General features: G+C 50.8%; 2 long non-coding RNA genes across 2 annotated transcripts; one reads left to right on the top strand and one right to left on the bottom strand.

The window, feature by feature from the left end:
• The first annotated feature begins 370 nt into the window (after positions 1-370).
• Positions 371-4,928, top strand: LOC131814509 (uncharacterized). Its single transcript, XR_009347314.1, has 4 exons — positions 371-1,485; positions 2,180-2,293; positions 2,598-2,693; positions 3,618-4,928. It is a non-coding gene; the product is annotated as an uncharacterized LOC131814509 (long non-coding RNA).
• Positions 3,555-10,926, bottom strand: LOC131814510 (uncharacterized). The gene is made up of 2 exons (XR_009347315.1): positions 10,146-10,926; positions 3,555-6,494 (listed from the first exon to the last, which is right to left on the bottom strand). It is a non-coding gene; the product is annotated as an uncharacterized LOC131814510 (long non-coding RNA).
• Positions 10,927-11,847: the final 921 nt, after the last annotated feature.

Genomic DNA, 11,847 nt, shown 5'->3' with positions numbered 1-11,847 from the left:
GCCTGGAGGTTTCCCCTGAGTGCAGTCAGTCCCCGGGCTGAGGTCTGCAGAATTGCTCCCAGCTCATCCAGTGACTGCAGGCCAGCGCTGGCCTGGACAAGCCTGCGAACATCTCTGCTACACCTTCTCCGATGAGGTGTGACCCCAGCCTTGGGGAAGGGTTACCTTTCCAGGCATGGTCCTCCTTGTATATTCTCCCCCAGCCCTGGAGTTTTATAGAATTTTGTTTTATCTTCATTATTATCTTATCATAGTTCACAAATTCTACTCAACCTCTTCTGCTTAGCTTATTGTTTGGTTTCTGCTTCCTAATAGGACCCAGGTAGATGCACGTGGGTGCGTCTGTGACCCTCCCGAAGCACTGGTGAGTTTTACGGGGCTGTGACTCAGATTTACTTTTGTTCTCCAGTCTGTGGCATCGGGTCGATGCCCTTTGCCGTGAGCTGTAGCTTTTCCTCCCAGAACTTTGACTCGATGTTCTTTGCCAGGCTATCCTCAGAAGTTTAGGGTGTAACTGAGAGGGGCTCTCAATAAGCCAGGGCAGGTGTAACCTGGGACAGATGCTCTGGTGACTGTTTGCTGTTTGTGCTGAGCTGGGGCTCCGTCCTGGCTGCTGTGCCTCTGCTTCTGGGCCGGGCCTGTGTTCCGAGACCAGGCATACCTTTCCACACCACTGTCACTTCCCCGGCTCTCTCGTCCCCTCCGTCTTCCCTTGGCTTCTGGGCTCAGTGTGGCTCCTGCTCAGTGATGCGGCATGAAGAGGCTTTACCCTCTTCATCTTTTTTTTCTGAACTCAGGCTGGGTTTTCCCATGGCTTGTATTTTCCTTTTGCTGATTCTTTTGAACCATCCCTTGAGGGGCTCTTCCACATTTTTGTGCCCTGGCTTTTCACCCTGCATTGAGCTATTTTTCCCATTTTCTTGTGAAAGTCGGGATTACCCAAAACAATTTCCACATCTTCCTCCTTCCTGGCTCACAGGGTGAGTGATTTTCCGCTCATCCCCTTCTGCAGGGAGATGTCTGTCTTTGCTAAGCCAGAACCTTCCATCAGGGGTTTGCTTGGCACAGCCCTGGGGCTCACGTCGGTGTCTTGCCACCCACAGTTTCTCCACGTTTAGCACACCACTGTTCATAGACAGCCGGTGACGTTTACAATACAAACACAAAATTTTTGCCTGTGGGCAAAAGCTCCTCTTTTTGAGAAATCTTGAAGTTCTGTATCTGGATAATATTTAACATTTTAACATATGTCTGAATTCCTTTCCTTGATACTTTGTTTTTCATTCTTATCCATGTAAGATATGCAGCGCATTTCTGTGTGCCTCAGGGGAAGAATGTGGCAGAATAGAAAACAGAATCTCTAGCCTATGTTTCCGAATGTTCGGTGATGGAAGACAGAACAGGATGTCAAGCCTAAACAGAACATCCTCATGAAACAAGAAGATCTTCCTACGCCAGAGCACAGTGTTTCTCCGGGGCAGAGAGGTGTGTAGGGGCTCTAAATGCAGACGACACCTGTTCCCTCACGCCTGGCAGTATTCCCAGGGAGGCAGCAGCTCCCAGCAGGGTGGCACTCCCGGGCAGCGGAGCAGGGAAAGCTGAACAAAACTTCATGCTCATGTTTGTGGCACAGAAATGTCAGAGAGTGCGCAGGGTCTGTGAGGCTGCGCAGGAAGCGAGGTGAATATCTGAGCAGTGACCTGTGTGGTTCAGTGGATGCGCACCAGGGGCTGTTGGATTAGAGTCAGGACTCCAGGGACTGGGGCAGAAACCGAGGAAAGCTATGGTTACACCTCCCCGACCACAGAGTAGAGCGATGCTTAGACTTAGAAGTTAGAGGTTAACCAATAGAAACTGAAGAAAGTGCTATTTCTTGCCCATTGAATTTATAGTCTAAGATTTACACCTGTTACCGGCGGGTTGCTGCGTCCTGCATAAATGATAGCCCTTAGCACTGGATCTGGTGCATGTAGAGACGGGAGACGCGCTGGGACTGTGCTGGAAAATGTACTGCGATGCTTCGTTGGCAAGTGGACACACGGTGACGTCGGGTAGAAGAAACAGAGGGTCAAAGTAGCCTTGTTAGAACTTCCAGAAGTTAGATCAACTTCTTTGGGTTCCAGAAATACAGCTCGAAATGGAGGGAAGTGGGAAATTACATCTGTGTCTCGGTTTCTAGATTTCAACAGCAGTGACCACATCAACCCTAGCCCAACAGCTCCATGACAGTCCTGGCCTGGGGAGCTCCATCTTAGAAATATAAGCCTGACTCCCAGGAAACACGTTTTGCAAGGTACGAAGGTGCACGTTCTGTGCTGCATTTCAGACTTCAGAGTCCTGGTGCTTCCAAAAGAGAGAGAGGGAGTGTAGTTGGTTTCTTGCCATGTGATCAAAGAGCGCCGAACACAGAATGTGCTGGGAGGTCCAGGCCTTGCTGGTGAGCTGTCCTGAGCCTTGACAGTCGAGATGTCTTACTGGCTTGGTGGCCTTTGGAAAGGTCCTCTTGTCTTGGGCCTGAAAGCCAACTGCCAAGGCAGAGGGACCCTTGTGTCCCCTACAGATGTGACAAAAAGAACTAAACTTAGCTCTTTCCACAGGTGATAAGGCCATGTACCTGGGAAACCCAAGCAACCATATTTGATAAAGCAAATAACAACTTGAATTTGAACAGGGATTTTTGTCATGTGGACAAGGTAAGTGTAGGAAAATCAAAGCTATTCTCTCTATTAACAACAATCAATTAGAATTGAAAATGTGAATAAATAGTCCATTCAAAAAAAGTGGCAGAAATATGAAATTCTTAGGAAGGAATTTCACAAGAATGGTACACACACCAAATGAAGAAAAGCAGAGTCTTCCGAAGGGCAAAAGATGTGTTCTGAATTAATGGAAATATATGGCCTATTCTTGGTTTGGAATAGTTAATATAATCAAATATCAACCACTAAGATGTGTAAATTAAATGAAATTATAAGTATTAAAATGGCCAAAAATGTGAAAAAAAAAATGGTGTGGATATGGGACCTGCCATACTGAATATTAAAACCTAGAGGCACCGTCCTCAAAATTCTATGGGACAGGGCAGTGGGGATGGCACAGGGAGGGACAAGACCGACCACGACTGGACAAAGTTGAAGAGAGTAGCAGAGAAGTCCTAGAGATTCTCATGTACGGGAGAGGGAATACAGAGCCACCCGACTTGCTGAGAGACCAGATTTTAATGATCCCAACCCTTAGAAAACAATCATTATGTGACGAGAGAGAGGCGGTCATTACTGCTACGACGGCAATCCTGTGACAATGTAGAAATGTATCAGATTCACAGGTTGTATACCTTACAGGTACACAGTGTTATGTGCTAGACATATGGCAATGGACATAAAATAAATTAAAAGCTAAGAAGAAAGTAGTGTGGTAATAGAACTGGAGGTAAGGGATAGAGTGATTTCATATCACTGCAGAAGAATAACCGATGAAGGGCTGGCTCTCCATCCAGGAAAGAAATATTGGAAATCTACCTGACAGCATTAATAAATTCCAGATATATTAAGGACTGAAGTTTCAGAGATTTTTATTATTTTTATTTATTTATTTATTTATTTATTTTACCAAAATAGGAACTCGGAAACTATAAAATAAAATAATACATGTTAAAAAACTTAAATTTTGTATGGCAATAGATAACATCATCGACCCTAGATTGGGGAAAATTACAGATAGCTCGAGCTGGTATTAATGATGAGAAACATCTCTTCGTCATTTGTAAGAACAAGCTCAGTGCTCAGAGAGTAACGGCAAAGACTGAACAGGAAACTCAAAAGAGCAAATCCAAGTTGGCTAAGAAACTAGGAAAGATAATCATAGTCCTTAGTAATCACGGAAATGCAAATTACAGCAACAGGAGACACCGTTCTTACCAGGTGGGCAACAAAAAGGGAGAGAAATACAGGATTTTTTCCAAACAGACTTGGGGAAAGCGACTTGACAGACTCTCTTTGCATGAAAAACGGACAGACCTCTCCACCCAGACATTCTCCTCTTGAGATTGTATTTTGGGGAAATAAAGGCGCGAGAATGTGAGACCGTGCCTGTGAGGCTGTGGCCCTTCACGTAAGGATGTAGGAGAGCCCGGATTTCACAAGGACGACAACCTGTGAACAAACATCGGCTAGGCCTCGCTCTAGTTGCTTGAGGCAGGAACAGCCCAAATAACAGAATAACGCGGCAGAAACAGACTACAAGTTCATTCCTCTCGCTGGATGGACACCCGGAGGAAGGCGTTCACAAGCGGATCCGTGAAGGGAACAGGGACCCGCGTTCCTTCCTGCTCCCCGCTGCTGCTCACGGTCAGGCTCCTGCGGGAAACGCCACCGTTTTACCCACCAGGAGAGCGTTGGGGGCAGGATCTGGGAAGGAGACACCCCCTTCTTTGCACCTTACGGTGACTTCTCAGGAGAAGGACACAGCCAGCAGAGCCTTTCTCCGTATGTATTCCCCCGTGGGACAGGTGCGTTTTGCTGGTGATAACGTGCCCGCTCCATGTCAGGTGATTTGGGGAGGCACCTGCCATCTCTGCAGCACAGACCAGAGCAGGGGACCGCCACCGACGGAAGTGATGAGGTCTGTGACAGCTGGAGGGGCCACAGCAGCTTTATGAAGTTTTCAGAATCCATGACCGACTTATTTCTCTTAAATTTATCTTTCCTTGATTCACAAGGATGGTGATTAACACATAAGTGTGGTTTAAGAGAACCCTTAAAGCTAGAACATGAAATGATCAATATTGTGTTTTTGTGCATTTGTCAGATTTTCCTTCCCTAAAGGGAGCCTAAAGTATTGTCATACTGACGGTCGAGGGCATCCTAGTATGATGAAATATGAAAATAATTAAAATTAACCTGGGAAAGGCTGAAGCAACACGAAGACAACAGGTGGTCCATGACTCCGGGGTCGTACTTGCTGGAGATGGTGCACAATCTTCACTCTTGGTCGTCCCCCCCAAACAAGAGCGACACGAGAGCCCTAAATGTGGGCTTCCTGGGCTACATGGGAAACTCTGTGATCCTTTCAAGGCTGGCTTTGGGTGTTAGGCAGGAGGAGGGGTAGACCTTCGTCAGCATGAATTGTGACCCTGGCTTGTCACCTTTCATCTAACCATGTTTCCTGGGGTAACAGGTGGGAGGGCTCTGCCCGAGGCCCCAGGGCCTGCTGCACATTGTCTCCTGCCTGCCACTCTGCCCTGGAAGTGTATCCTCCTGTGGCCGCTGAGCTCCCGGCATATTGTCAGCCCAGGGACGCTGCCTGGCCCCCTACTCATCCCACCCCCGGCTGTGCTCAGAGACTCCTCAAGTCCTGGGCTGAGGTGCCTGACTCAGCCTCCATGTGTTCCCTCTCGCAGACACAGGCTGACCTGTTCCGCCCAACGTCCAACGTCTGTGCCGTACGCACTGTCCATGGCTCTACCTGGGTCAGGCCCGGGGTAAGTGGGTTCTGCTTTTCTGTCTTGCGGGCAGAGGAGGTCCTTTCATGTGATCTTGGGAAGGCAGAAACTGTGTGAACTTTTTCCTACTATGGGTTTCCTCACTCGAGTCGTGGCCCATAAGGTCCTCGGCGCCCGTCTCTACTTCCCATCCTCCCCACCTCGGTGTGTTCAGAGACAGTGGCCGTGGTTAGCAGCGGTTGCAGAAACTCGCTGACCCGGCGTCCTACTCGCTGGGCTAAACCACTGTGGTGTGGTCTTGAATTTGGTAGATGAATGGTCCTTTCCTCTCCCAGTAGCCACTCTGACCCAGGTGTGAAATGCCCAATGGAGTGACCATGTTTTTTGTTTTCTGTATTTTATGGTGTTTTGAAGTCTTGAGGACCTAGCTGGCCAGGACAGACTGTCCCTCTAGGGCTGGCTGATTCCTAACTAGCACATGACTCCCTAGGAGCACACCTTTCACAGGCAAACCAGCCAACCCACGTCCCGTGTCTGCAGCCACCTTCCTCCTCTAACTCAAACACCAAACTAAGATCTCCCCCTCCTCTAATGACCCAGGGCACCAACCAACACCTTCCTGCTTGTTCACAGCCCGCTGAAATTATTCGGACTGCCTTACCCTGAGTCGCCGACCCTCCTGCCGACCCGCCTGCCTTGCCATTGCTGTGGAAACCCGCAGGAGAGGCTCCCACCCTGCTTCTCCTTGCCTTGCCTCCAGTCCGAAGTGTGCCGTGTTCCACGTGGCCCCTTCTCCTGGGGTTTGTACGTAATAAAACTCTTCCTTCAAAGGCAGGAGGTCTGTGTCATCACCTCCACGGCTGACTGCTGGAAAGCCTGGTACAAGCTACGGCCTCTGGGAGTCACTTCGGCTGCTCTCAGCCCACACTCTCATCTCTTCTTTCCAACAATTGACAACGCCCTCTTGCCTGTGTTCAGTCTTTCACCGCACAAGACGCCCAGGCTGCTGCTTTCTCTTCCTTACGGACTGCTCTGCAGATTCACACGGCAGGCCCTATAAGAAGAATTTTCATAGTGATATTAAAAGTCATGGGTGAAGGGAACTGAGTCTTGCTGTAGGGTGGGTGGGGGAAAAGAGCTCCTTGGCGGAATGCCTGCCTCATCCGGGAACAATAAGGCCAGGCTTCATTGCCTGGGTTCGTCTACAAACACTAAGTCTCTATCTTGAAGTATTTTTTTTTTTTTTTTTAAATCTATTTTAGAGAGGGACAGAGAGTGAGAACACGAGCAGGGGGAGGGTCAGAAGGAGGAGAAGCAGGCTCCCTGCTGAGCAGAGAGCCCGATGAGGGGCTCGATCCCAGGACCCTGGGACCATGACCTGAGCCGAAGGCAGAGGCTTAACCCACTGAGCCACCCAGGCGCTCCCCAACCCTGAAGTCCTTTAAAGGGCTTTTCAGGATGATCTGAGTTTCTTCACGTTCTACAGGACAGGGGGTTGGGTCAGCTGAAGGGGCAAACCCCACAAATCCTGAAGGTATTTGTTGTTCTAGAATCTGTCATTAATTCCGTGGATATTCAGGCCGAGGAGATACTCAGAAGTTTTGGAGACATACACACTGCTGTAATATTCTTTTACGGATCGAAGAAGTTCTGATCATTGCCACTGGCAGCCAGAATGGCCCTGGGCCACCTTGGGACTCAGCACACACCTGAGAAGGGCGAGCCCGAGTCCAGATCACAGACTGCACGCTCTCCAGCCACCAACTGCCCAGCTGCTCCCTCTGGTGGCCACACGGCCCACAGCCGCGCCACCGCCCACACCTTCATCCCAGCTCCGTGGCTCCCTCTCGCCTTAGTGGCTGGGGAGGTGGGTCTCGGAAGAGGTGGCACAGCCGCAGGAGGGGCTGCCGCAGAGTTCCTTCCAGGCTGGGGCGCCGGAGGTTGCAGAATGGGGCTGGGGTTGGTGGTCATTTCCTGTTGAGAGACAGATAGTAAATGCTCTGGGCTTTGCGGCCACCGTGTCCCAGTGACAACAGCTCCGCTCTGCGGATGGGGCACAGAAGCTGGAGCATGTAATGACCAAGTGTCTGTGCCGACAAAACTTGATTTATGGATGCGGAAACGTGAACCTCGTGTGACCTCCATGTGTCATGCACTGTTGCGCTTTTGATTTTTTTCAACCATCTGAAGATGTAAAAAAACCACTTAAAAGTACACTGGACATTTAAGGGGACTCGAGAACTATTTGCTGTTTTAGGTACGATCCTGATATTGTAACACGCGCCGCAGTGCTTGTCGATAAAAGGGTAGGACCCCTGGAATTTGTGGGGGTGTGGAGGTGTGCGAGGACAGTGCAGATACGGGTGGGGCTGTCGCTGTGCAGGGGGGTGTGGGTGGAGGTGTGGAGGGCGTAAGGGGGGGTGTGGTTATGCAGGGTGTGGGTGTGGAGGGAGTGTGGGAAGAGTTGTGGGTACGGAGGCTGTGCAGGGGGGTGTGGGTATGCGTGGGGTAGGAGGGGGCGGATGGGTGTGGGGGCAGATACGGGTGCGGTGTGAGGGGTGAAGAGAGGTGTGAGGGCTGGTGTGGAGGGGCAGGGGTGCGGGGGTGCCTGTCGGAGAGCGTGTCGGGGGACGACCAGGCCCATGGCCCACGGGGGATGAGCCACTTAGCTCCGTCACAGTACTGTGCCTTCCTTTGCCTCTTCCATGTTTAAATTCTCCACAATAAAGCCTCCATGATAGGGAGATGCAAGATTTTGCCGATTACCCCAGACTTTGCGAGCCGCCATCTCCCAGGAGCACCATTTAACCCAAGAAAGGCTGAAGGCTGTGAGGCCCGGGAGCAGTCCCCTGTAGGCCCGCTGGGGTCCCCCCCCGTCTGGTCCGGACACCTGCTCTTCCACACCTCAGGCTGGCCAAGGAACCCATAGGAGCGTGGCTGCGGACACTGCTGGCCAAGGGGCCGTCCAGAGAGACCTGCAGGCCCCGTGTGGACCCCGCTCTGGAATCAGCTGTGTGTTTGGCCACTGAGGCTTTCCTGGGCGCGACCCTGTAAACCAGGAAGGGACTAAACAGCCCCGCCACACCTGCTCGGGCAGAAGGTCCTCGCGAGTCACAGCGGCTCTGGCTGTGGTGGGAGGGTGGGGCTGTGGCCGGGGACCCCCTTGGGGTGCGAGCCTGTCGCATGTGTCCTGATGTGGAATTCAGACTGGATCAGAATTTGTATTTGCCTAATTTTACCAGGAACCGAAACTCCATCAAATCAACAGATTGACAATTTTTCCAGAACTGCGTTGAAAAGATAAGTCCTGCTTCATGAAAATGATTGACAGGTAAAAAGACTCTATTCAGGACCACTGCTAATGTTTGAAGACGAGGACTGTTTTAAAGAATCTAGCTAAGACGGCGGATCTGAACGTCTTCATGTCTACTGTTCAGTTTCCTTTCTCTCTCCGTGTCTGTGACGCCCCGGGTGAGACCGTGAAGCCGCGCCCGGCCCGCACGTCCCTTCGTGGCTCGCCCGGAGCTGGGCTTCACAGCGCCCACGACGGCAGACGCTCCAAGTCCCACGCGTGGCAGCTCCCGTTCACCGCTCTGCGGTGCCTTTCTGTTCTCCTACTAAGGATCTCTTCGTCTACGGGTCGGGCGTGAGACACCGAGGGTCGAGCTCATCAGACTCCTCGGCTCAGGGAATGTCAGTGTAGGACAAGGACAAGGGCAAAAACACTTTCTTCTGCTTAAGCATTTACTGCATTTGTTCTTATCAGCCACTTACATGCCCAATTTCATACACACACAACCACTTTCCTATTGGGTGACTTCTAATTTCTGTGTATGTCCTCTTGCAGATAGTTTTGTGTGCACGCATTTTACATTGTCATAAACGGTGTTTGATAGCGACATTGCTCTGACCCTTCCCATGGTTTCCCCCAAACGCTGCCTGAAGACTCATCCCACTGCGTGTGTACATCTAGCCCATCCATAGTCGCCGTGTGAAGGGGCGGGTCTGGCACACAGCGGCTGTCACTCACCTCGGGGGACCCAAGTCACCTCTGATGCCGCACCGTGAAGACCTATGTTTGTTCCGTTATGGGCATGACACTATAAGCCCTTTACCAAGGTTACAATCTTTAGGGTACCGAAACATTTTCTCAACAAAGGTCTCGAGTATTTTAATAAGGAGTAAGTGGGCACAGCCATGGACTCCCCAGGGCACAGTGGTTGGCAACTAGGATTCCCGCTGATGAACACACAGTACAAGGAGCACCAGGGAGCTCCCACCGCCTGCTGATCTGGAATAGTCTGCCTCGGGGGGCTCTATTTCTTACTTTTTACTTACACTCTCCTGTTGTGTATAGAGAGGTCTTAGGGATGAGCCGTGCTGGCCAGTGGAAGTGCCACACACAGGGCAAGTGGGCAGAAGCTCCATTCCTCCCATCCATATGGCCTTTCCTGCTGCCACAGCTGGCATGGTCCTGAGGACAATGGGGGAGACAGGCTGTCCCCCTCAGGAGCAATTCATTATGTAGGTAAAGGAAGGTAAGTGCTCCCTGACCAAAAAATCAAAACAAAGTTGAACAATAGGGGTCCTGACCCCAGAGGACAATGTACTACACTGACCCCGTATGTAGCAGGATACAGCAGCAGAGACCATGTCCCTGGCTCAGGTACGGTCATCGTCTGTCAGGGCACTTGTGCCGTCTTACCGAGAATTTGGGGTGGGTGGGCGTTTCCACGAACCACTGAAAGCAAAGACGTCACGGATGCTGCCATCTGGGTCTTCCTTTCCCCGAGGACACTGCATACCTCGCTGGAGTCAGGTGTTCAGATTGGCGTGTCTGCTCAGCCCCACTAAGAACACACGATCATTCATGGGTCCTTCCAGCGTGGAGAGCAGCGACTGGAAAACACGGGATGAGAACAGACGCCCTCCGGCAGAGCCACGGCGCGCCAGCAAACCAGGAAACAGAAGGGGAGGCGTCCCACGCCTACATGACGGGCCATCGACAGGCTCCTTCATTTCAGACCAGACTTCAATAGTTCAAACAAACGGAGATTCCGTGTGGCAGAAGGGACAGGAAGCTGTGTGGCTTTCTCTTCTTTGGATGCCTCCTCACGCCTCCTCACGCTGTGTGCTGTGTCGACCACTACAAAGTCATTGTAACTTCAAGATGAAAGCATCAGCAGCTTCTTTGCAGTGAGTAATTCCAGGCTCCTGAGGGATTAATCTGTGACTCTCTGGTGAGGACTGAGCTCCGAGCGCCTGTTCCAGACTTAGTTCTCCCTCCTTGTAGTGAACTTCCTGCAGAACCATCAGGGTTCCCATGCCCTGCTCTGCTTCTGCGTCTCTGGGCTGGACCCCTGATGCCCTTGGCTCCCCACTGTTCCATTGCCTGCCCTCTGACATCAGTGGTTTACTTCTCTGGGTCTCCTCTGTGTCCCAGAGCGGAAGCGCAGCCGCTGCCCCTTCCTCCTTCTCTGCAACAACTCCTGGCCCTACTCCTACTGGTTTTTCATCTGTTACACATTTTGTGTGTTTGCTTTTGAAGAAGCCAACTTAGAGAGACCCTAGACTCTGTGGGTCACAGTCTCCAAGAGTATGTCCCTTCTGCGTTCTATGTGCACAATAGGATCTCCTAGGTTCGTGACACAAAAAGGGAATCCTAGATCCCGTACCGAGTTTTAAATGTAACTGCCTTCTTTTCCTCTTTCCGTTTTTACACCAAGCAGGAGATAAGTACCATAAGAACCTCATGTTAGAAAAAATAAAATAAAGAGAAACTGTAGTTTTCTTTGCAATTTGGCTAGAATTTAAACACAATAAACCATTTCCTGGCTGAGATATGAAAGGATGTAGATCTTTGTTTTCATTGTAACACCACAATGTTTAGGGAGTATAAACACTGTACTTATCGATGAAGCCACTGAAGAGACGTGGAGGCACGAAAATCCCCAACGCACAGATGTTCAAAGAGAGGCACTCTTTACACATGACCGTGGAGGCAGCTCTGGAGAAGAAAGCCTGCTGACGTTCCAAGAGACACGCCGGCCGTGGTGGGGGTGGGGGCGGCTGGGGCACTGGGGTCTGAGAGACTCTCAAATTCAGCGATAATTTACTTGAGCTAACAGTTCTCGCTGACTTCCCTCCTGTAGTGCTGAGGAAAGGGCAGTGTGGGTGAGTCCGTAAGTAGAAAGACTCTAGTCTCATGTACTCTTGTGATTTTTAGAAACAGAGGACGCTACCATTGACTCAAAAGGTGAAACACGTCCAACTCCCACCGGGCTCCGGGATCGAAAAATTGAGGAGACCAACAAAGTCCGACTTGGCTCTGGGAGGAAGGCTGAGAGGCGAGGTCAATTTTAAAAACATGCCTAGGCCGACCTAATTTCATACCTGGGACAATCTGG

This window comes from Mustela lutreola, chromosome 14 (assembly GCF_030435805.1).
Source record: "Mustela lutreola isolate mMusLut2 chromosome 14, mMusLut2.pri, whole genome shotgun sequence".
In the NCBI taxonomy this organism is placed as follows: domain Eukaryota; kingdom Metazoa; phylum Chordata; class Mammalia; order Carnivora; family Mustelidae; genus Mustela; species Mustela lutreola.
Note: the sequence above shows the minus strand (reverse complement) of the source record. Positions and strands in the feature narration are given on the sequence as shown.